The sequence below is a fragment of the Pseudoliparis swirei genome, chromosome 17, assembly GCF_029220125.1.
Source record: "Pseudoliparis swirei isolate HS2019 ecotype Mariana Trench chromosome 17, NWPU_hadal_v1, whole genome shotgun sequence".
NCBI classification, from domain to species: domain Eukaryota; kingdom Metazoa; phylum Chordata; class Actinopteri; order Perciformes; family Liparidae; genus Pseudoliparis; species Pseudoliparis swirei.
Window position 1 is genome coordinate 15,755,457 of NC_079404.1, and position 26,388 is coordinate 15,781,844.

At 41.0% G+C, this 26,388-nt stretch overlaps 1 long non-coding RNA gene across 1 annotated transcript; it reads left to right on the forward strand.

The window, feature by feature from the left end:
• The first annotated feature begins 548 nt into the window (after positions 1 to 548).
• Positions 549 to 5,784, forward strand: LOC130206742 (uncharacterized). The gene is made up of 2 exons (XR_008834167.1): positions 549 to 1,610; positions 2,344 to 5,784. It is a non-coding gene; the product is annotated as an uncharacterized LOC130206742 (long non-coding RNA).
• The last annotated feature ends 20,604 nt before the right edge of the window (positions 5,785 to 26,388 follow it).

Sequence of the window (26,388 nt, forward strand, 5' to 3'; positions counted from 1 at the left end):
GAATGATATGTGCACAGCTTTTGCACAGGGGCCCCCAACGATACCTCTGGGAATTTTTCCTCTGTAATTTCCCATTTCTGTTTAGTGATCGTGTACGGTGAAAACCTTAAAGTATAACATATTGGAGCGCTCACACAATCCTGACCGGTTTATGCGAGGCGTCGTGATAGGTTGTCAGGCCCCAAGTGGGAAGAGCCCCCTGAATGTGGTGAGGCATCCTTTGACTGCTGGGCTGATATTTGTGGATAATAAAAGGAATAAATCAGACAATGGGGCAGAATATTTCATTTGTTATCCATATTCCTTATGGGAAAGTAATACAGAAATGTAAAAACAGCAATTTCCTCCCAACCACGTCTGGGATTGTGCTCGAGCTGTTTTCATGTCCAAAGATAAAGTGCATCTTTACCAGCCTAGTCTCTCTGGTATAAATCTAACAGGCAGCTTATACATTACCTGTTTCAATGCAACGTGGTTCTGCATAAGTATGCTATTGTAATATGTTATTATTTCCAAGTATTTTCCTCCTCTCGCTTCTTGTCTGTCAACATGTCTCTTTCTCGTTCTATAGCTGTCCCTCGTCTCTTCCTTTCATGTCCTCTATCTGCTCACCAGAGGACAATATTCAATCTCTGGGACTTTGGTAACTTGTGATGACATTTATAATGACCCTCACTTTTTGCTCCTTCTGGTGATGGATCCCCTGAGTTATCTGTCCCTCTGCTGAGAGGTGAAGATTACCTCAATGAAATGGACCTGTGAAGTGATAACCACCGTGCATTGTAGGCTACCTGGCTACTTTACAAATGGCTGAAAATAAACACATTAGGGTAGAGTAGAGGTACTGTGCTCAACTGGCTTTGGTCCCAGACTCCGTCAAAGTTTGGAATGCAGCTTTGTGTACCCTATTGCTGATAAGAAACTAATCAAAAACAAAAAGGGATATCAAAGGGAGTCAAAGACCACAACGTATATCAACATGAATTCATGAGCAATTTAGCTTTTGCCAAATAAAATCACCAGTTTCACTTTTCAACAGACTGATTTCAATTTCTAAGAAATCCATGATGTCTTTGTAAATATTACTGTCTAAAAAGATAGAAGAGGTGACTTCTCTCGATTTTTATGTTGTTTCCAGGTTTCATGCTCATGAATGATGAATACAAGGCAAAATGTAGACAGTCATGAACCCAACGGTAAACTATTTGTGCAGACCTCCGATGCCAGGTAAAAGGCCTATTTGGTGGTCTTTTTATGCCAACTCAACACTCTGTCTCGCAGTGCCCCGTCCCATCTGTCAGTGGACCCTTTAGTGGCGGGGAGCACGGGGGTGGCAGGGGCTGAGAGCAGGGCAATTGGGATCAGTCTGTATCTCACTGCCATTATCAGTTTTGCCCTGACAACACATCTACTTTTCACTTTCACCCCAGAAATAGGGGAGGCTGAGGGGGCCTTCACAGATGCAGTGGCAAGAGCAGGAGATGATGGACATGAAAATGAGCTTATTTTTTTCTACCCCCTTCACTGAGTGGATGGAAGAAATTGTGGTGTCATATCTTGTCAGAGCTTGTCAGAGCTTGGCTCCTGGCCAAGAGGATCTTCATGCTGAAGTACGTTCAGACACCTTTCCTACTTCTGGTTTCACGTAAAACAAGAAGAAGAAGCAGGAAAGTGCTGCTTGTTACACATAACTTAATACAGGTTAGCAGGAATTCATCACAATACATTGCAAACATTTGTCATGGTAACTCGACATTGTTAGTTTGGTCCATTGTGACAATTTTTCAACTTCCTCAGCAACATTTATTTTGGACAACTAATTTAAGTTTGCAGCTCTATACACATTAATACACATTAATGTATGTCTTCCATCCTCAGATAGAAAAATAGTTGCAATAATATTTACCTTTGTTTTGTGTATCATGCAATTTGTTCAGGTTCGGATGCTCTTAAATTGATCAGAATGAACATGTTACACATTTAATATATAACTCTGATCCAATACAGCAAATCGAGATATTAATGTTTAATATTTTATATTGTTCCACAAATTAAGTGCAATAGACATACACTGTGTTGAGTTAAAATGACTGAATTCGGCCTCTCAACAATGTTAAACGCTCCAATAAAATGTTACATTTTATTATCTCAGAAAAAGGCTCAGAGGTGACAGAATCAAGTGTATGTCCCGCCCATAGAATTTTCATATCTAATTGAATTTAATGAAGACATTTTGTATTAAAATATAATATTAAATGCAGAGATAATATACCATAACTATAAATGCAAACTGAAAAGAAATAATTGTATAATTGCTATTGTTAAATAGTTTTTTCTCCACAGGTTAAGCGACTGAATGATTTGGAAAGTGGACAGAGGTGCGGGCCAAGGGCCGCTCTTGTGATCATTGATGACCGTAAGCCAGCCCAGGCCTCTAGTGATATGTGGGTCCTCCAAGCTCCGGTAGCCCCACCACACCACACCCTGGGGTGCAACAAATATCAGCATTGTAATTTCACGCCTGTGATTATTATCGCGAGCTCTATCTCTGACTGGGAATCCTCCACCCATCCTCTTTAGTCCTCCCAGCTGAGATACTGTTTAACAGCCTCTCCCCTGGACCTGTGCTCCTATACAGACACACACACACACACACACACACACCACACACACACACACACACGCACACACACATTATCAGACACACACTTCACACAATCTTTTAATGTCTGCCCTCCATGGGCCCGTTTCAGGCTTTCTCATTTCTTCTTCTCCCATCTTCTGTTAATTCACCACCATCTGCCTCAGCAGCTGTTTGAGGAGCCAGAAAAAAGTGTCTGCCACGCCGGAGAAACTGAATGCTTTTTCCTGCTCTTGTTTTTTGTGTGTGCTTCTTTTCTTGATCTTTTACACTCTCGCCCATTTAAATGCCAGTGGCAGCATCCTCTTCAGTCTTTGTCTGGCCTTCTGCTCCACCCCCTCTTCTGACTGGCACTGGTTTAGCATAAATAAACCTTGATCCCTCCCCCTCACACTCCTCTAAACACACAACACACACACACACGCACGCACACACACAAACACACACGCACACCCACACGCATACTTTGTACGTAAACTCTTCCTGTCCAGCTCATCATCCACAGGAAAAGGACAGTCACATCCTCTCCATTTCAAAGCACCTTACAGGCAAAGTATTTTTCTCATCACCAAATATTTGACAAAGAAATACGACTCACCCTCTTATGTTTTCAAACAATCAAACTTTTTAGGAAATATTATGGCTGTAAGAAATTCAGGGAAAAGGTGATCTCCATGAGGAGGATTAAAGGTGATGCTACCTGCTCGTTACCGTCAACTCCACACCGTTAATCCATCCATCCCTGCATTATATTGCACTGCTTCCAGAGCCCTCTTACTCCCCGTCTTTTCTCTTCCACCTCCTGCCTGCTCTCCTATCTCCCCTCTCTTCTCCTTTGAGGTTTTAAGCCACAATAGCACTGTCCACTCCACAGCCGGCCTGAGCCACAGGATCCGTCCCTGCCAGAAGAGATTACAAGCATTCTTGGGCCAGGCTGGAGTTGTCGGGGAGACATGTGATGCTGGGAGCTTTCTGAAAACACTTTTCTGTGCCTTTTAATGGAGTTTGAGTTTTATTGGTTTTGATTGTTGCTGCAATATGGAGTTTGTAAACAAAACATTATTTGTGTTGGAGAAGAAGAACAAGCCTTACATGTATATGTATTACTTTAGCTAAGTGTTGAAATTAGCACTTGACTGCAGGAAGTGAGCATCCTCTTATAGTTTACGAGTAAGAAACACACATTTAGCAATAATTTGTGTTTAATGTTTCTTGTCCTCCATTGTAGAGGAACCATATTTTTTATTTATTTATTGTTAGCTCAGGAAGGCTAACAAAGATGTTGGTAATTGCCTGCAATGAGAGTGATATAATAACATTTTTTACTTTCTTTATAACAACCATAGCTGCATTTTCCATTTCATCACTGCTTTGTTTATATTTTATTGTATTTGCAAAACGTAATACTTAAGTTAACCAGGAAAAAGATAATGTGACAGGAGAGGTCAGAAAGCCACAGAAAAACAAACAATAACACAAATGGGAAAAGAAATTACCGAAAATAATTTAGAAGAATACAGCAACAATCAGTCTACACAACCCAATACATACATGAAAAACAACACAGGGAGAAAAAACATATACACGCACATATATATATATATATATATATATACATATCAAGATAATGATGGTATGATTATGACAGTATAACATTATTTGTTTTAAACACATCCTCCTGACCTTTTTTAATTGGTCAACCCCTCTATTTCTCTTTATTTCTGCCTCTAGTTCTTGCAGTTTCTCCCTGTTGTGTTTACATCTCGGGAGTGACATGCATCCTCTCAGGCCCACTGGGACCTGCACATATTATTTAGCAGCTCTTACAGACGGCATTAAACACCCTCCACTAACACTGCAGGCCATGCCACAGGCTAGAGGTATTAGTGTCATCTAATTAAATACAGGCCTCTGCTCCCTGCTTCCCCTCAAGCCAACATGGATTGGACAGCTTTGTGCAATATGCTAAAACATATGGGACGATGCTTGGGACGCTGAATAGACATGTGATCTTTGACACTGAAGCCACTTTAGATAATTGTGATTATAATTCAGTTTCTTCTTCTTCTTCATCATTGTACTATTTGTGATATTATCTGGTAATTCTGTCTTTGGGCAATGATGTCCTCCCTCCCTCCCTCCCTTCCGCTCATTTCCACATTCTCTATGGGGAGCTTTTGTCTGATAAGTTGTCACATTAAGTGCTAACTTTTGGGTGATCGCTGGGCTTTTCTTTCTATCTCTTTATGGCCAGACCCTAATAGCTGTCCTGCGGCAGCGCCCCAGGCAATCATGTTACAAATAAACAGGCTGACACAGTCATTTACTCAAATCGTCCCTACACTATTCACAACCCTCCCCTGGTGATGATCCTTCGAACAACAATTATTTTAAATGTCAAAGATCCAAGCCTTCGGGGCATAGACAAATGAACATTAAAAATCTATTACCGAACACTTTAAAATATATATGTAGGCTTTTTTCAAATTTCCCTATCACAAGATTAGAATAAAGAGGGTCTGTGTAGCCACACTTAGAATAAAAATAAATTTAAAAAAAGACCAAGCAAATATGATTTAATCAACATCAATCGTGGCAAATTCTTTCCATGTTTGACGCTGTAATGTGGACATAAGCCACCGGGGCTGCAGAAAGCTGGAAGGTGGTGGAGTTTGCCCACAGAGGTTTGTGTTTGTGTTTCATCTCCTTGTTTCCTTTTGTTTCACGTGACTCCGTCCGGAGGGGTGGCCTCTGATTTGCTGTCACACCGAGCTGTTCTACATGACCTCTCCTCACCTCATCTCGTCTCTCCGAGGACTCCCAGGAACCTTCGGCCGACCCTGCTGATGAGATGAAGATATTTCCACCTCAGCCAACTGAAACCTCTGGGCGATAATGGCTCTTGAGTAATCACAGAAGTCAGAGTTTGACCTGTTTGATTCTTTGATTATCACATTTAAAGTTAAATAATTGCAGAAATTAAGAAAAGTCATGAACAAAAAGAAGAAATATTAAATGTTTTAGATAGAAAATGTATTTCTTTGTCTGCAGAGTTGCTTTATTCAACAACTTCCTGTTTTGCCTTCTTGTAAGTGAATTGTCCAGTTAAGATATATAAGCTTGATATAAAAGTATTGCTTGCAGTATCAATCTATTCCGTGTGATTGCCCCTCGTGATGGGCCCAAAATCCATCCAGTGATGATGACATCCATCTCTGCCTTTCTATTGCATGTATTTGTTACCTTTGGCCCAGTAGCAATAAATCCAATCTAGTCTCCTGGATGTGGACCGCTGACCACTGCCAACTGGTCAAGGAGAGTAGCTACAGTTCATTTCACATCAACGCCTGTCATGATTACAAGGAGATTAAATGCCCCACTCCTACTTTACAGCTTCTCTCATCACATAAGCATACACATTTTAGATCCAATAATATATTATTTTATATATTATATTGTTTCGTGTTCGTAACATCTACTCAGCATTTGTAGAGTTAATTCAACTCTGGAATGAGTGAAATTTTTCAGATTACACTCTGTGATAAAATACAGTTTTATAGCTGTTTTCTTTTAATGAACTTTGACAGTGTTATTGTGATGTTTTATAACTCTCTGAAACGTAGCGACGAATATCTAACACACTGGTTAACTCCCTCCTTCACCATCCATCCCCTTTGCATTACTTTGGTAAGTAAATAGAGAGCCTATTACTGTATTCTTGTCTTCCTTTCTGTGATTTAACAGCATTATCTGCTTTATCTAACAGAAGGTCCCATATTTTTGGAAAACTAAATATCTTTACTTCTATTTTCCTATTTTTAACTTTGATCCGACAACTTTTCTTGTATGTCCAATATGATATTGGCACATGTTGACTATTTAAATTATACTATCAGAAAGTTAAAACCCTCTCAAATCTAAAGTTTGGTCCACAGAGCCATAACGATCACACTTATTACAGGATAGGTGTGGCTCACTCATGCTCTGACCATGACAACTACTGCTACATATCTTTCATGTTTGAAATACTTTGTTTACTTTATGTTAACTGTGTTATTAGTTGTGATTCATATTTACCACTTACAGAGTTCCACTTACAATGGGGGCAGCAGTTGTATTGTTACTGTGGGAAGTTCATTTCTAACAAAACACACTAGTGTTGAATAAAATTATCAACAACTGTCAGTGTCAAGGAGTATCACATTTGAACTGCTGTCAGTGGTAACTTCATTGTAGTGTCAAAATATAAACACCTCAGAAATTATTATTTTGACATTGTTGTTTGGACACTTTTAAAGTGTTGAAATGATATCTGATAGTGTTAATCTGTGCTTTATTGTCATTTCATGCTGATATTAGGCATACTATCTATTCTGCATAGAATACGATGCACTATAAGAGACTAAATTCAACTTACGAGCACCCATGACTCTCATCAGCAGTGATTTCTTCAACCGATCACAACCATTCCCAGGGGAGCTCTAAGTGGAGCAGATGGTAGACAAATAGCTTGTAAGGAGGAAAACATTAAGGAGTTTTATAGGATTTTCATCAATTACCTTGGCTAATGTATCAAGATAGAGTAAAAAAAAATGTTATTTGTAATGTTTTTGACAGCACCATCAATATATTAATAACAGCATTTTAAGACATCAATCTTAATCTCCAACTTCTAAGGATGTTCCTGAACAGCACCACACCTGACAGCAAAAGTTGGATTATCGCTCTTGTGAGAGGCCCAGTCTACATTTTCATGTATCATACAATAATTTCTGTCACAGCCCTCATGTTGGGCCTCCAATACATTCCATAATAGCAGGCAATGAGCGAGTCATTGTCCTGCATTAGCATGTTACGGTACAGGGAGTTAAAGAGCCCAATTTCATCTCTGCCCCACATCCTTCTGATGGGATTGGCTCTGATGGGCCTGTGTGTTGGGCGGCTGGTTGCTGGCTTCATAAAGGATGATATGAGTGTGTCATGGCTTCATAAAGCAGTAAAACATGCTTTTTGGAGCCTGGAAAGTAGACTAAACTCAGACCTATTACAGAACAACCCATCAATATGAGTTCAACATGTTAAACCATTTCTTTTATTCTAGTAGAGACCCTGCCTTAAATAACCTGTGAATTACATTTTTGATTAAATTCACGGGCTAAAGTGATTAAAACTAACATAATTGTGTAAATGTATTTTTTTTAAACTAACGATACATTCAATAATTAACCACAGATCACTGTGCAAGACTAGATTTGGGTGGGGGGAGGGGGGGGGGGATAACCAGTCCTAGGCTACTCCTTCCTGATGAACAACAAACGATAGGAGAAATACCACCACCAGAGAAAAAGATACAGGTGAGTCTGCCATCGCTAGGACAGCGCTCGAGACCGGAAACAGGCTTCAATCCGGAAATGATCTGGCCGAGGGGTCGAGTTTACGGGGCGGGGTTAGCACCTGAAGTACAATTAAATTAACGAGCGCACATGGAGTATGTTTTTAATTCACTTTATTTTTTACCTTATAGTAAAAAGCTATTTTTGCATCCATCTTATTGCATGCCAAGTGCGACACCCTCAATGTGTGTGACCTTTACATTCGGGGAAGCTGGGTCTGCTCAACATGCTAAATGCTAGCGTCAACTCCCAGTGGATCCTGCCGGACGGACTTCTAGCGTCTACTGAGGATATTCTACATGCAGTAAGGTGCGTGAGGACTTTCTGCTAGTTTTGACTATATACACTGTTTATATGTGTGATATGACGGTCGAGTCTCATTTCATCTGAAAACCTTTTGAATTTGAGGAGCGCTGTGGGACCAGACGAGCTGAACGAGTAGAGGATGAACCTGGAGGATATCGCATCGGACTTCCGGTGCCGTTAGGTGAGTAAACGCCACACTTCTGAACTCTGACTCGAAGGTATAATGTGTGTGTTTGCTCGCAGGAGCTTTGGAGTTTACCCTGTCCGGTTTGCTGATTCTTTATTATACTGTTGATTGAAAAAATAAGTCATGTTGTATTCATTGTCCATTATTTTTGTTTTATTCTCTAAGGTTTGTCTCTTTTCTGGTTAATTATTGTGAGGCCACACTGCAAGGTTATTACATATATATATATTTTATAATCAGTTTTATGTACAGACTGCAGATACCCCTCTGTTGGCTTTGATAGAGGGTTTTTTGTTGCTGATGTTACACATTATAAAAATCTAGGTTGTAGTTTAAACATATTCTTTTAATCCTGCAGTAGCACCATATGTCACCATTTCCACTAACCCTAACCTTAACCCTCTAACTCTAACCCTAACCCTCTCACCCTAACCCTCTAACCCTAACCCTATAACCCTGACCCCTAACCCTTACCCTTACCCTAACCCTAACCCTCTCACCCTAACCCTATCCCTAACCCTATCCCATACCCTATCCCTAACCCCTAACCCTAACTCTCTAACCCTAACCCTCTAACCCTGACCCTCTAACCTTACGTTTTACTTTTAGTTACATTTTTACACCAGTTCTTTTACTTGAGTTTGACTTATTTCACTAACACAAATAAGAGAGCACCAATAGTCATATTTATTCGAAGGTCTATAAGTTATTTTTCAGGTCTTAACTTTCAACTATTATTTTCCTCCAGAGTCCTAATTAATATGTTAAAATTTCTGTAATTAAAACGCTCCTGGTGTAAACGCAATATTCAACACTTCTCCTGACAGTGATATATTCTACATGGATTATCCTCAGTGATTTTGACTTGCTAATTAATCAACTTTATTTATGATGAGAAAAGAGGGAAAAAAAACTTACTGATGAACAGACTGCCTCAGCAATCATGATGTACTCAGTCAAGTAAACTTCTGAAATATTTATTATTTCATATAAATGCTCAGCTGAATTTCATTTGAAGCTTTCAGCTTCATCTCATGGTCTTCATCAGTGCCTGCGTTTTGCATATAGTATTTATAAATGAATGAATAAAAGCAGAATTAATATAGATTTTTAATAATTATTATACACATTTTCACGTTCATATTTTCTTCTTTACAGTTGAGTTATATTTCAAACAATTCATTGTCTGTTACAGATGCTTCATATGATTAGTTATAGTTGGCCTTCCCTAAAACCCACATTATTCTCATGAAGGCACCAGATCTTAAGTTATTCCAGCACAACGAGGGCTAATCTACAATTTTAAGTTCTCCCTGAAATAAAGAAATATGCACACCCACTTCCCAAGGCTTCTATACTTAGTCCGGCCCATTGTGTTTTTTCTGCAGTTTGTCTCAATTCATTTGCATTTTTATGCAAGGTTAGTCGGGAGAGACTTCTATTACTGCCACGAGTACATTAAGAATACCATTAATCACAAAGTAATACGGAGTGAATCAGCGACACACCTGTCTTGCTCGCTGGGGGCCTTTTTACTTATCACTCACACTTGGCAGGACAGGGACATGAACCTGAGGAGGAGACGTCCAGACCTGCCCTCTTCAAGACCGATACGGATCAGTCATGGTTACAACATTTTCTTAGAAACGTGTTACTTGACGTTCTCTTTTTTCTTTTTCTTTCTATCCTGATGCTTTTTAGTTTTTCACTCTCTTCACTGGAGGTATGAAATGAATTTTACATTGTTTCAGGACCAAAGTATAGTTTTCACTCGGTAAATATAGAAATAAATTAATAAGTGTTGGTCAAATTAGTCAAATCCCTTAAGAAAGAATAATGTTATGATTTTTGCTGAAATCTGAGGTGTGAAATTGTTCTATTTAGTTATTTATGCTTTAGCCTGTGGCTAAATATAGCTTAACTGATGGTTGTATCACCAATTAACCAAAGCATCAATTACAGGTTCTTAAAATGCACTTAGACTGAAGACACGTTATCATTTTAAACATCATAAGAAAAAATGGTAGGAATTAGCCAACCAACAAGGAAATAAGCAAATAAACAGACAGGATAATGTAATAGTTATGGTGACGCTCTTGAAGTTGATGTTCCACCTACCTTTTCTGTTTTTGTGAAAGGAACATTAATCTGACGCACCAGTGAAGCTCTGTCTAATGTGAAAATGTAGCGTTTTTTCCCCCCCCCCTCTTGCTTCTGCAAGGAAAAGGCTTCTATCACACTAATGATAATAAATGGCAACTAATGGGATGACCAAACATAACAAATGGAAAGTTTTAAAGGTATGGGGCCACATTAAATCTGCAATGACATCCGCAAGTCATAGCTGCGTCTGTGCCAAACAAGGAAATTGATCACAGTCATGAGCAAAATTGTAGCTCTTCATAATAACGTACATCATATACATTCGATGTCGTTTATTTTTTCACGTGTCCCAATATTGTAATTTAATATAGGGTTCTTTATAATGTGGTGATATATTGACCTTGCACTGTAATTTAAAACTGCCCACTTCAGGTTGTCCTCATTTTAAACCTCGACAGACAGGAATGATTTGTCCTCAGGCGTTAATGGCCACTGTGCCGAGAGCGAGATCAGTTTCTGAAGAAAGCTGAGAAACAAAGTGGAAGTCCTTGCTTTTGATTTTGTGCTCTTTTCTATATGTTCTAATTTAATTTGAGTTATTCTATATACGCATTTACTCAAGTACTGTACTTGAGAGGAAATATTCATTACTTTACTTTTACCGCTACTTTGTTGTTTTACTAGTGGTCTCGTGCTTCAAGAAACATTAGCATCGTATTTTATTTTGTTTGCATTTTCTGGGTCACAGATTCAGTTTGCTTTGTTTTGCACAGGAGAAAAAATATATAACACTGTTACTTTATTTTACACACTTATTTTAATCACAATATATAACACAAGCTTCACCCCAACCATCTACAACAGTAAAATGCTACTTGCATCAGTAATCATAATGCAGTGATATAATTTATGAGGGTATAACACTCAAAGGGGCCTTTCCTTTTTCAGTACTTTTAGCACATTTCTGCTCACAATAATTTCATATGTTTACTTTTTTGTAGTGTTTCCATTTTGATTGAGGTTAATGATGTGAATACTTTCTCCACCAGTTATGCAGATGCTTCTGTATTTTTTTCTATTTCATCTAATATAAAAAATTCCAAATAGACAGACTTGGATACTCTATAAAGTATTTTATAAGCAAGGTTTTTGTATGGACGTAAAGTGCAATGGGAACTGGTGTATCTTCTAAAACGTTACACCAAGAATGTCAGGTCCCTGTGCGTTGGGCATTGAGTGGAACTGCATCTGTCTTAATGATCGTGCTCCTTGAACTGATTTTTGTTTCACAATAATCAATATTAAAGTCGCCAGTGGCAGCAATGCCCGAGAAAGGGGGAGTAAATGTAGAGAGGCATTCTTTCTCTGCATCGGCCTTGTCAATGTAACAGTGCTTTTAGAGTTTGGCCCTGAGCATCTAAACACACTCTCAATCACTCTTGAAATCCTAGTAGGCCACACTTGGCTGCTATTGTAACTTAGATACAGTCTCAATTTGTATGTTGTCTCTCAGTAGACATGGAAAAAATGAATGGATTGATCTTCCGTGCCAGCTCAACAGTTACCGCACATCTGTTTTCAGACAGGATTTATAAAAAGTGTCACTGCTGACAAATAAACAGGTATGTTCACAACTCGTGCTCTTGATTATATTGCTACCTGTTCAATGGCTCTGCACTTCCTCCATCTAACATACCATGGAAATACAGCTGAACTGTCTTTGCAGCCATTTGACAATTGGGGAAACTGTGTTTATCACATAAAAGTAAGTTATACTTGTTTGAACAGATGATGCAACAAATTTGTTAAAGGGAAATCAGAAGAATACAGGATAAAGATTAAGAAAGAGCGTTACTTATTTTATTTAACATTAGTTTGTCCTAGATACTGATTGGCTTCATCTAACTGCAGAGTCCAAGGATGTTTGTAACAATTACACATTGGCTGTGAATGCTGCAAATGCAGAGCCAGTCTTGCTCACAAGGAAATTCTGATTAATTTCTTGGCATTATCATTGTAATCAGACTTATTCAGATTACGGTCCGATGAGGCAACGTGAGGGTGTGAGAGGCGTGCAGGCCCGTTTGGCCCCTCAGTGACCAGAGAGGAGGTGATAAATGACTCCAACACTCATCCCTGTCAGCAGTGGGAGGGGGGAGAAGCAGCCCTCCCACTGTGAGCTACATCATCCTAACAACATTATTCTTTTCATGCGGCTTGTCGATAGAAGCCCTGTGTGATTGGCATGGGGATCCGCTCAGGTTAATTGGAAGCCTGAACTGTGTAACGGCACGGGAAGCTGAGCAGACATTGTCCCCCTTGTAATAACACAGGAGGCCTGTGTGTCTCTGTATCGATTACATCTTAGGTTCATAGCACCCGTATGGGAATGAAATATCAGAGGACAGGTTATGGATGTTGCCATCAATGGCACTGAAGGAGCGGAGATGGGCTACTTGTACCAAAGGAAAAGCCTGAAATGAAAAGATGACAGCGTAATAGTATCTTTGATCAACATCCCAAAGCATCTTTGATATTGTTTTTTTTAAAGCTCAGAAGTAAAGTTTGAAGTTAAAGGAATAGAACCGATTGAAAGGCTGAGGTGTAGGCACCTGTTTGGCATGTGACAGGTGTATTTGCCCTTGTGTCCGAGCACCGGGGGCTAGGGATGAGAATTGATAAGATTTTAACGATTCCGATGCCTTATCGATTCCTGCTTATCGATTCGATTCCTTATCGATTCTTTTATCGATTCTTATTGGGCAATGGGTGAAAAAAAGAGCACAAACGGGTTTATTTACATTAATTTTCTTTTCTATAATTTTCTATAATGCTGCACACACCATATACAGTATGTATACATACACATTTAATTTTTTTTAAATAACCAAAAACATGAATACATATTCCTCTTGAACTTAAAATAAAACTTACATAACTAAAATAAAATGTATTCTGTTTAATTTAAACATGTTCCTAGAAATTACTATCCAAACGTGAAGTGATCAATAATGGGAGACCAATGCCGGAGCTCAAATGTATGCTTCAAACGAAGGGACAGAAGATAACTTGATCGACGACACACAAAAAAGACAAATTGCTTCACACAGTGAGTGGTTGTGATCACTTTTGAGGAGTTTACCTTGGACCAGTGGTCCCCAAACTCCGGCCCGCCTCCCCATTTGGACCGGCCCCCTGAACAATACCAGAGACGCGTTCCGATTTATTATTTTGTTCACCTGGCCCGCTGCCGTTGAGATTGCAGTGAGACGCGGAGAAAATGTGAAGTGGTGCTCTTCGCAATAGAACATCTTTGATGGGACGTGTCGCGTCTCGGCCAATCAGCGTTCAGATGTCGACAGCGTTTGGGAAGTTAGGTTAGCTTGAATGTTAGTCCGCTACATCTGCTGCTGTCACGCTGCACGGTGTAGCGATACTAACAAAGTACCCGTACGTTAAAAACGATGTGACTTAGCATATATTTAGGATCGATACTTCATTAAAAGAGCGATCAGAGCGCACGAAATGCTCCGCCGTAATGCGCGCACACAGGTGAGCACACTCTCACCTCACACTAGCACTCTTTGTCGTGTGAAATAGAACCAAACTTTAGAACGCTTCTGCCTAGTTGCCATGTTTGCTGCAGTCTGAAGAAGAAACTAAAAAAGTTCGCACATGCGCAACGCCACAGAGGACCGTTAGCAGAACCGTTAAAGAATTTGGCTGACGATCCCAAACAATCGGTTCACTGGGAACCGGTTCTAAAACAGAACCGGTTCTCGATGCCCATCCCTACCGGGGGCACAGAAATGCTCTGTCTCTTCCTCTCATTTTGACCCCCCACTCTTTAGTTTCCTTTTGATCAAGGGCCCATAGCTTCCACTAGATGTGAGACACATGATACCCCATATTGAAGGTAACCTGACACACAGCCTCCTACTTGGAAGCATGGCGTACAATCATACGGACCAGGCCACCCTGGTCAGCGGTGAGATAAAGAAGTCAGAGTGAGTGATAGTGCTAATATGCAGGAGAGGGGAGTGAAGGTATGTTATTGTTTGCTAGTCTCAAAGTTTTTAAAATAAGAGAGAGGAGATGGATTATCTGTAATTTAGTTGCATTACTCTCCAATGAAACAACCTGCCAAGTTTGTGAAGTGTTCATCTCTTCCCGCAGTCGCATTCTGATTATCGTCTCGATCATTCCAGGTGGCACCTTGATGCATTGTTTAGCGACCAAGGTAAAGGTTTTGACGCCATAACTCAAAGATCTTGCTTATTAATTTAGAAATTAATTACAAACACAAAGTGACATTTTACAAGAAATGTTTAGCATAGCATGAATTATCGCTGCTGTAAATTGGATGCAAGCGACGGAGTGCAAAGCCTTGACTTGAGCTCTTTGTGATTAATAAAAGAAGCTTTCACTTCAGTTTTAAAGCCAATCATGATGAACGATACAAGGAAAGGAAACAAAACTCCTCCTCCAGATGAAGGACAAGCAATTTTAAGGGCGGATGTACATTTTAAAAGGCATATTAGATTAAGAGGAATCAGCCTATCATTTATTGTATTTGTTGTTCCGTCTGACAGTTCAGTGATTAATAGCCGATGAAGGACATCATTTAAGATGGAGGTCACACATTTATTCAGTAGATTGCAATTTCTGCCTTTTAATATGTTAAACAAGTCAGTATGTCAGTAAGTTTTCTTTTCTTTTGCTGATGATCACATTATTGTGTGACATTCTGTCATAGATAAAATGCCCGCATTAGCAACTGCACAGGCAGGCAATGACTTGGACACCCTCACTCTGTTCTGTGCAACACAAACAGGAGGTCCAGCTCCGTCTCCTGTGGAGCAGAGGATCTGGATTCTACATGAGTGACTGAGACACAGCATCCTCCATGCTGCCTCTCATAGCCCCCTCATAGAGCCCCACAAGGCCCACCACGTGGCTCTCAGCGCTGAGGTCCAGATTGTGCCACTGGGCTGGTACCGGACTGGAGGTGGGTGATGGAGCCCCAATCCATCTCCCACAGGAGCCCGATGACGGGAGCATCGGTTGCCCACTCCTCGGCTCTGAGCACACTCAGGAAGATGGATTGGTTGGCCAACTCACCAAAGGAGGCAAAGCATGCCGTTAAGAGCCTGTGCATCACTTGGCTGCTCATATGCAAAGTTTGATGAAAGAGGTTTTTCTGGGAGCGATGAATTAGGGTTCCGCTGTGAAATTAGATTTCTGATGAAAACCTTGCAAGGTTTAGAGGTAGCATTGTTGCTTCACTGCCGTACAGCCCAACGGTAATCATATAAGTGAAATTATGTTGGGAATTTAACAATGAATGATAGAGGTGAATGTCAGAATAGCTGATGGACCGGTACAAACAACAGCTTCATTGAGATTTAATGGTCCAAATGGTAATCAAATCAAAGATGCTGTATGCAAAGTACAGGAGGACTGTGCATAGTGTGTACTACAGAGAAAAGAAGAGGCCGAAGATAATGCAACTGACATGAAGGGTGCGAACACATTGTTACCAACAATATACTGTTTATTCTTCTCAATTAGTCTGGTAGAATAAGTAGCCAACAATTGTCCAGTAGTGTTGCAATACATATGTCATATGCTGCAGGTTGTACACTATGTGAGGGGAGAATGGAACAGGACACACACAACAAACAAATGGAAAGCTACAGATATATATTCCTGTGATGAAATAAATCTTCTGGAAAAATCGTCTCATCTCCAAAAACAGTCCAAATTGCTCTGCACTTTATTAACCTGATACACTAAAGATCCCGCCTCCTCCTCTCTGTGACCCAAACCTAAAACAGCGGCATGAACGCTGACAAATTTGACAAAGGGAATTTGCTCAAAAAACACAGCCTCTATTTGGTCAGCCAAGCGGCAAATATGTCGGATGATATGGTTTATTAGGCAATCCATTTCTCCACAATAGTGGGGCCATCTGCAAAGGTTAGCATGCATAAGGTTTGTGTGGCAAATTCTATCTAATCTGCCTTCGAAGAGCCGCCGCAAAAACTCAGTGGCACATTTTTCATGTACGTACGATTTGGAATGCAAATAGAAAAGCTGATGAAAGAGGTGACCTTCTAAGTGCAGAGCAGCGGGAGCTTTGTGGAATATGCAGAGGCAGAATAGAATAGAAAAGAATGAGTTACTGCCACTGCCACCTCAGCTGCATTGTAATATACGACTGTGGCTCAGATACAAGTGAACCTGGCCTCAAGAACATCTAGGTTAATCTCTGAGGAAGGCACATCATGTACTCGGTGCAAAAGAAATAGCTAGCTCGCAGAATGATATGCACCGAATAAACCCCCAATGTCAAACAAAATACTAGTAAAAGTATTCCATAATCTATAGTATACAGACAGAGTATTGTCTATGATCATAATACGTTTTTGCATAGATAAAGTCATGACGAATAATGCCCTAACTTCTTACTAGATTGATTGTTTTACTTTTGAGACAAAGATGACGGACATTAATTTGGATTTATGCCCTCATAGCGCATTTTGTATAATAAATAGCGGCATGTATGGAACATTAAGTGGCCAATCCAGTTGATGGATGCTCTAACATGCTCAAAATCTCACTCAAAATGAAAGTTGGAACAAGATATTCCACGATATAAAGGTGAGACTATATGTCAATAGTCTTGCGTAGAGACTCTTTTGTCATACGCAGTGCAAAGCTTGAACACATAGACAAATGGGTGAGGTGTACCATGGTCATTGAGCCGTGCATGTCTCATCTGTAGCCAGCTTTGGCAGAGTAGTCATCTTCATTCCCTTTGTCCTTAGTGCAGTAGGTAATCTATCAGCCTTGAGACGTTTTGGAGAGTTCGGCTAGCCTACTCGCTCTCCCATTTGAATTGAGAACCCAGTTTCTGCTTTATCCGTGGTCCCAGTTAGACCAAGCTGCAATTGAGAGTGAGTGAGCTGTCCTTGATACATATTACTGTCCCAGTATGATTGAGCTTCTTGGGTATCGCTGGAGAATGGAGCGAAAATTGAGCACTTGACTTTGCAGGGTTGAAATCCCAGTACTGCATGTATGCATTTTCTCAGGGTTTTTCATGGGACACGCTTGAGGTGCGTTCTTTATGCTGGGCTCAATGAGACGGAAGCACGTGTTTAGGGTGGTATTTGGAAGATTTAAAAAAAAAACTTCATTGTTTTCAGTAGGTATGAAACAAGTTGCAGCTGATTGAAATCAGTTTTAATTAAAGGTCCAAGCTGGCGTTTTTCCTTATGTTCATTATTCTCCAATGAAATGACCAATTTCTCATTTCTTTATGAATTCCTAACCCTGTCTGTAGATCGCAGCCCCAAGTCTATTTGTTCCTCCTGAATATGCCAATCTTTATGGGGTCACAAATATATTCTTTACATTTTTAAATATTGCTTACTAATTTCCTCCAACAACTAGACACTGTACTTGTTTGGAAAAGTTACTCAAACAGGAGTAACATGTACATTTGATGGGGTTTATGATGGCTGTCAGCAAATTTCATATTTATGTCCAGTATAACAACTCTACTTGTGCTACTGTACTTATTTTTAGTTCTGTGAACACACATTTAGCTCAACAGTGAGTTTGAATGGCAACAGGAGTTTGTACGTTGAATTAAAAATAAAACACAATGACCATGTTCATCATAAGGAAAGATCATGTCAGTCAAAGCAATGGCAGGGCTATTTTTATTATTGTTTTTAAATAAAGTAATTGAAAATTCGTAGCATGTCAAAAAAGCTATAATAGTTGTATGGATTTTTTTTTTAAGAAAAAGATAACGACATGCACATCCAGTGTCCTATTGGATCGGTGCTGGATTAAAGACATATCCATCAGTATTAAACTGGGTAGATCTGCACACTAAGTAGCTCCTGTTACTGTATGACATGTTAAGCATCTGGCTCTTCCTCAGACCTCAAGTCTGGTTGAAACAGAAATAGAAATCCTTCTTGATGATTTCTGAGGTACACAGAAGGTCAAAGAAGAATACTGCAAGTCTCATCCTTTTAAATCACGTGAGCAGTACCGCTAGGAAGGGGAACAACTTTTTAATCTAAATCTGAAACATGCAATGTACTTCATTTCACTACAACGAGCAAGAGAAAATAACTTGTCTTTTGAGGTTAAAAGGTTTGCACCACATCAGCTGACCTTGTGCTGTGTAAGCCAAGAGAGCATCTGTTGATGATTAAATCAATAGAGATTTGACAGACTTGTGGGAACATACCTGTCTTATTTCAGCCTGTTCCTCCCCTCGTGGTTGGCTGTGGGGGGGATTCATCACCTGACTGGTCTCTGTCACCTGATGGAGATGGGCCTTTAGCCGCGGTTTGATAGAGGGAGTCAATTATGATGCATGTCGATCGTTCCAGCAAATATTGACATGGAAACAGTGAGAGAACAACCCCACGGCTCATAGCCCTTACTTCCCATATACTGGCTGCTTCACTAGCCAACTCTGCATCGCACAGATGCACACACACACAACACATAAAGCACCTACGGTTTACAGACATTTTCCTGAATAAAGACACACTTACTGTGCGAGCACACAAAGATGCCCAGAAACCAATCATGCAATCGATGGTGTCTCATCAGCTTCTCAGGGTAAATACCCCAGGTCCATTTAGTATTAATACTCTAGCGTGTGCGTGCGGGATGCCGAATGGTTATTTCTGTTTATTTACTTAAGAAGAGGAAGAGGCCATTTCCCCAGCCACAGTAGGCAAATAATGACTCTTAACCACATTGCTGCATTTCTCACATCTCCACATATTCCTACTGCTTCTGCACCTGTCCCAGGGAACCAAGAGGGTTAATGATGAAACACAAACAATCTTGGCTGGCAGAGAAAAAGCACAGGGGCTCTGTCAGGACTGAGAAGACAGTGGGCAGAGACATGGGGAGGGAGAATGAAAAGAGAGGAAGGGGGGTAGGTGCTAATGACAGGTGTGTTGGTAAATTCTTCATCCTGTATAGACTGCTAGGGAAACTGCTTGGCAGGGCACTCAACCATGACTTTACAACTAATCCTGTGTGTAAGTTATTATTTATCTTCAGCAAAGTTTGTCAAACTCAAGCTTTGATTTCTCCCCCTGAGTTCCCTCTCGTGGCCCGCTCCCGCATATGCTCCCCACATAATTTATGACTGCCTCTGGTCCTGATGACAGATTATTAAAAGTAGAATTAGTTTTTTGCTGGGGATTTTTCCTGTGGGAATTGGGAAGGCAGGGCTCTCGAAAGAAGGTCTCTGACGAGGTCTCCATTACTAATAGAGGCAGATTTTTTTTCTTTCCCTGTGCAATGGTGGAGTGAGAAGACTAATGATTTGAATTTACTGTGGCAGCAGTCACGTGGTCTGGAAGACAACATCAGAGGAGAGGAGAGGTTAAGTTCTTCCCCGTGGAGAGGTTTATTGGATTGTTTAGCACCAGAAGGATAATGTTTTTGTCATAGACTGCTGGTGCTTCTGCTGTTAGGCTAGAGGGAGGCCAGGAACAAATGTGTGCGTGTGTGTGTGTGTGTGTGTGTGTGTGTGTGTGTGTGTGTGTCTGTGTGTGTGTCTGCATATGTGTGTAAGAGAGAGTGAACTAAGATCAAAAGTATGAGAAGATCAGAGGCGAGGATGGGAGATGTGTAATTTGTTGGAGTTGTGGGACATAGGAGGAGGTAACAGGGAGAAGATTGTGTTTATTACAGAAAAGGACTGTATTAGTTACTATGTGCGGACAGAATTTCAGATATTCACTTTGACAGCACCCAACAAACCGATACAAACATCTTTTTTTTCTTCTTTCTTTGAAGTTGCTGCCAACTCTCTGATCCTCCCCTGTCAGCAACTCTTGTGCTCCAACTCCACACTGTTCCTCCTTCTCTGCTGACACACAAAGAGGATGTCGGCTTTCCCTATCCCCTGTTCACCTGATGGCCGTTTGGAGCCTGTTCCCTCAGCGTGTGTCTGCAGCCTGGGAAGCAGAGGGGAGTCTCAGCACAGCTGAGAGGCTCGGCTTAATCTTATGCATCATTAAGCACTCAGCGGCACGCCGCAGCTCCTCATATACATCATCCACGCTTAATAAACATAATGATGACATAAGATGTAATTCCAGATGAATTTTCATTTTATAGGGAAATAGAGAATTCCTGTAGAAAGGAGGGGAAAAAGAAAAGAGGAACGAAAGAGCAAGAGAAAAAGTAAATTATCTGGGAAGTACAGAATAAATGATGTTTTTTCTCCACAAGATGGATTGTGGGGTTGTGGGGGCAGCTGAAGTGGGAGAGGAGTGTTGGGAGGGAGGGAGGGGGGGAGAAAGGTGAGGGGGCAGAGGGCTGCAGTGGTGGTGGTGGCCTGAGAGTGGAGAGGTGGCATGGGGGACAAGGGGTTGAATGGGGGGAGAGGGAGAGAAAAATGTTGGTCATTCCAAGTGTTTTAATCGCAGGGCTTGATGGACAGGCTGAGGGGACCTACAGTGCGGCCATCCATCATAGGCAGAGGCTAGAATTGTGGAGCAAGGGGTAGAATTTTAGAGGGGGCTTTTCAGGCTGTGGGGGAAATGGGATTGTGATGAAAGTGTGAGAGAAAGGCGGTTCTACACAGTAAAGGCCATTGAAGGCAAGAGGACCGAAAGATTAGCGCCGCGCATCTGCAGCATGTTGGAAATGACAGGAGGAAAGGAGACTTTCATACCACTGCTGCCATGTGACAGTATCGCCACCCGTGTTTATATCTTCATTGTGCTTGGGATTCCTGTTCATGGCTTGACAAGAGTTTACAAACATTCAGAGCTTCATTTACATTCTCATGGATTAATGTGTCAGTCTGAACCTAACATTCCCCCAAAGAAAGCAGAGCTAAACACACTCCGGCTGTGCACATACATGTGTGTAGCTTTGGCATGTTTTTGTCATGTGTGTTGTGCAAAGCATTGGGGAAGTTGGGTGACTGAAGAAGATATGTTCACCAGTGGTTGACCACTTGGCACACACACACACACACACACATATACCCCCCCCCCCCACACACACACACACACACATAGACACACACACGCTCATGCACTTTTCCTGAACTCTGGCCTCACCCAGACATTTCTCCCTGCCGACAACTCAGGCACCCATCAAACAAACTAACTAGCCAGCCTGGCTGGCTGGGAAAAAACAGGAGGGAGAAAATGATGAATAGTGAAGTAAGATTTGAAAATGATCATGTCTCTTACATTCCAGTGGGAATATAGCATATCACCCTCCTCGTCTTATCAGTAAATTCTGGCACAGGTGAGATAGATCCTGTGAAAGCCAATCTACAAATCCTTTTATAGTTACAACTATTGAGAGAGAAAACACAGATAAAAAAGAAGGCAAAAGATTTACTATTAATGTAAATATTGGATTTTACGTCAATTTTTTTCCTTTTTTTCCTGACCATTTGGAAATGAGAAACTATTTAGCTTTTCCCCCTGAAGCCAGTTGTGTCGCGGGAAAGCAGCATCCCATGCATGCTTCCAGCTGGAACCCGTCCCAGACTGCCATGCCTGGTTAATGTGGCCATGCTGTGCTGCCAGAATTATAATTCATGGTTTGTATTAAACAAACAAATGCACAAACAAGAAAACAATAACGCAAATTGACCTTGCATGAACTGAACCTTCTGTAACTGCTTCTCTAAATTGGTAAAATGTTAATGTATATGCAAACTGGCTGTTGACCTTTTAATTTTGTGCCTACTTACTTTGGAAGATGAGTCACATTTGAAAGCATATGTTCCTCGGGTATTGCAGATTTACTGGATATCTGATCTGTGGATTTAGATATGGAGTCGTGACTGATGGGATACAGTTGGGGATATATTAATGGAGCCTCCCACCTCTCCTCTGGTGGCCTGTGCTACACAAAGGCATTTCTGGATTCAAACCTCAGCATGTTCAGGGCCAGTGGAGCATGCCCAGCAGTATGCCAAGGTTAGATGGGTGCCAAGGGTGCCACTAAACGGAACCTCATCCTCTGCTCTATCCTCTCATGCCCAGCACAAAAGCTGCGATGTAACACAATTCCATATAAAACCAAATGCAATGGGCATACATGGAAGCACATCGCACCAGAACAAAAAGACCTCATAATGTATACATTTTACCGGCGTAACACAACAGTGGTTATTACGTGTGAATCTAATACACAGCACTCATAATGTTTGTCAGTGACCAGCCTTGGCAACAGCAAATGCCCATTTCATCTGTCACTTTCTTTGTCTTATGGTTCCTATACACATCTCCCACTCGTTCTTTGTGCGAGTATAACTCACGGATAATGTCTTCATCAGTGATGTACTCACAGTGCTCTGTTTGCGTTGACTTACAGGCCACACTCCCTCTCGCGCTCGCGCACACACACAGCTACGGTCCGCTCCTGGCACCGAACGCAGATTACATCTTGTTTCCCAAACTACTAAAAGTGTCAGAGGCTGTCTGGCTTTGCTTTAATATAGTGTTATTAATGGCACGGAGCACCCACCGCCCCAGTCTTTGTGTATGTGTGCTTGTGTCTAATTAAAGGATCGCTGCTTACAGAAGCAGAGAATGGGTTTGCAAGATGGGAAATAATAATTGCAATATTATCATTACTATTTTCACGGCTTATAGAGAAATGACATGAGGTTGGAAGACTGCATTTGAATTGTGAACTTGCTCAGTGATTGTAATGGACTGCTGATAAAACCATAAGGGCCAGCCGTAGCTATTATATAATCTCTGACCAAAACCTATAATCTCCTCAACTGTAGGAATTCATTTTCTAGGTGGAACTTTGCATTCGCACTCACTGCTTAATTCCTCCAACTAAAGGATTTTCACTGAATTTAATTGACGCTAAATAAACTGCAGATATTATGGGCACTATCCACTCATCCATTACAACTGTTAAAAGAACATTTTCACAAGAAATGTTGCTCAAAAATGGCTTTTCAGTGCAGAGAAGGGCACTAGTACATGTCCAAAAATGTAAACAAAGGTTGGCTTTGATAATGCTGTAATGTGTGAGCTTTACATTCCAAATTGATTGATATATATATATATATATATATATATATATATATATATATACACTACCATTTAAAAGTTTGGGATCACCCAGACAATTTCGTATTTTCCATGAAAACTCACACTTTTATTTATCAAATGAGTTGTAAAATGTATAGAAAATATATAGTCAAGACATTGACAAGGTTAGAAATAATTTGTATTTGAAGTATTAATTTTTTTCTTCAAACTTTGCTTTCGTCAAAGAATGCTCCTTTTGCAGCAATTACAACATTGCAGACCTTTGGCATTCTAGCTGTTAATTTGTTGAGGTAATCTGTTGAAATTTCACCCCACGCTTCCTGAAGCACCTGCCACAAGTTGGATTGGCTTGATGGGCACTTCTTGGGGACCATACGGTCAAGCTGCTCCCATAACAGCTCAATGGGGTTGAGATCTGGTGACTGTGCTGGCCACTCCATTACAGACAGCAGACCAGCTGCCTGCTTCTTCCCTAAATAGTTCTTGCACAATTTGGAGGTGTGCTTTGGGTCATTGTCCTGTTGGAGGAGGAAATTGGCTCCAATCAAGCGCTGCCCACAGGGTATGGCATGGCGTTGCCAAATGGAGTGATAGCCTTCCTTATTTAAAATCCCTTTTACCTGGTACAAATCTCCCACTTTACCAGCACCAAAGCATCCCCAGACCATCACATCACCTCCACCATGCTTGACAGATGGTGTCAGGCACTCTTCCAGCATCTTTTCACCTGTTCTGCGTCTCACAAATGTTCTTCTGTGTGATCCAAACACCTCAAACTTGGATTCATCTGTCCATAACAACTTTTTCCAATCTTCCTCTGTCCAATGCCTGTGTTCTTTTGCCCATACCAATCTTTTCTTTTTATTGGCCAGTCTCAGATATGGCTTTTTCTTTGCCACTCTGCCTAGAAGGCCAGCATCCCGGAGTCGCCTCTTCACTGTCGACGTTGACACTGGCGTTTTGCGGGTACCATTTAAAGAAGCTGCCAGTTGAGGACCTGTGAGGCGTCTATTTCTCAAACTAGAGACTCTAATGTACTTGTCTTCTTGCTGAGTTGTGCACCGGGGCCTCCCACTTCTCTTTCTGCTCTGGTTAGAGCCCGTTTGTGCTGTACTCTAAAGGGAGTAGTACACACCGCTGTAGGAAATTTTCAGTTTCTTTGCAATTTCTCGCATGGAATAGCCTTCATTTCTAAGAACAAGAATAGACTGGCGAGTTTCACATGAAACTTCTTTTTTTCTGGCCATTTTGAGAGTCTTATCAATACAGCATGATGTTCATTTTGTAAATTATGGTCCTATTTAGGGTAAAATAGCGATTAGCAAACACATTGTACCATTAGAACACTGGAGTGATAGTTGCTGGAAATGGGCCTCTATACACCTATGGAGATGTTTCATTAGAAACCAGACGTTTCCACCTAGAATAGTCATTTACCACATTAACAATGTATAGAGTGTATTTCTGATTGATTTAATGTTATCTTCATTGAAAAAAACAGTGCTTTTCTTTGAAAAATAAGGACATTTCTAAGTGATCCCAAACTTTTGAACGGTAGTGTATATTTTAATAGAGCAGCATATTTAATCAGACCCTGAAGCCTTTTGTTGGAAATATTTGCAGAAAAACAATTTGATTGGACCACAGTTTAGGGCACTAGACAAACGTTTTGTGTAGCTTTTTTGCGGCATGCGGGATAGTTTGCAGCACACAGATGAATTTAGGCCCACCCATTTTATCTAAGCCTGGCTTATTGACAAGTTGCACAGATACAATTTTATTTTGAATTATTCCTGACCAGGGTCTGTGACCTTAGGCCCATTGTGTAGCGGAGCCTTTTCTCAGACAGCTGTGGCTTGGCTGGCTCTCAGCTCCCCCTGTCTTAACCTGAAGAATTATGTGCTCAGATAATTAGCTCTTATAGGTACACTCTCCATTTCTCCACTCCACTGGGCACATCATCTTCCTCGCCTCTTTATTGTTTGGCTTGCTTTGTCAGATCGATGTCTTGCTACTGCGTAACCAGCACTCATATCTCAGGCTGCATAAATCACAACAAGGTTTCTGTCGCTTGGGAGAGTGGTGTGGCTGTACACATGCGTGCACACACGCAGGCACACACACACATACGTAAACACACACACACACACACACACACACACATATAAACAAGTGGGTGGACCACTTTATGCTCCACATCAAACACATTCTCTTCACCTCTCTCGTTGTTTCTCCTGCCCCTCTCTTCTCCTCTCCCTCTTTCTTCCCTGCATCTCCACCACCGCTGAGTGACCACTGATGAGGAACCCATCAGATTATCCTCTACCCAGTAGCAATGGGTACGGTGGGTGCAGCAGAATGGAGGGAGGGTAGGGGTCTCTATCACGCCTTATGATTGCAGTACCACCCTTGTAATAAATTAGAAACATGCAAATGGCTCTCCCCATGTAAAAGTTGACATTGTCTCCTGTGATAAATTTTCTGCTGAGGTAAGAGACAATTTAGATGCGAATTACAGGCAGGCTCTTTGTCACTCCTCAGTTCCATTTACATCCTTAATTAGCTGATTCCCTCCCGCTTCCACTGTATGTTGAGAGAGAGAGAGAGAGAGGATGAGAGAGAAAGGAAGACAGACAATGACATATACATAGAAAACTGACA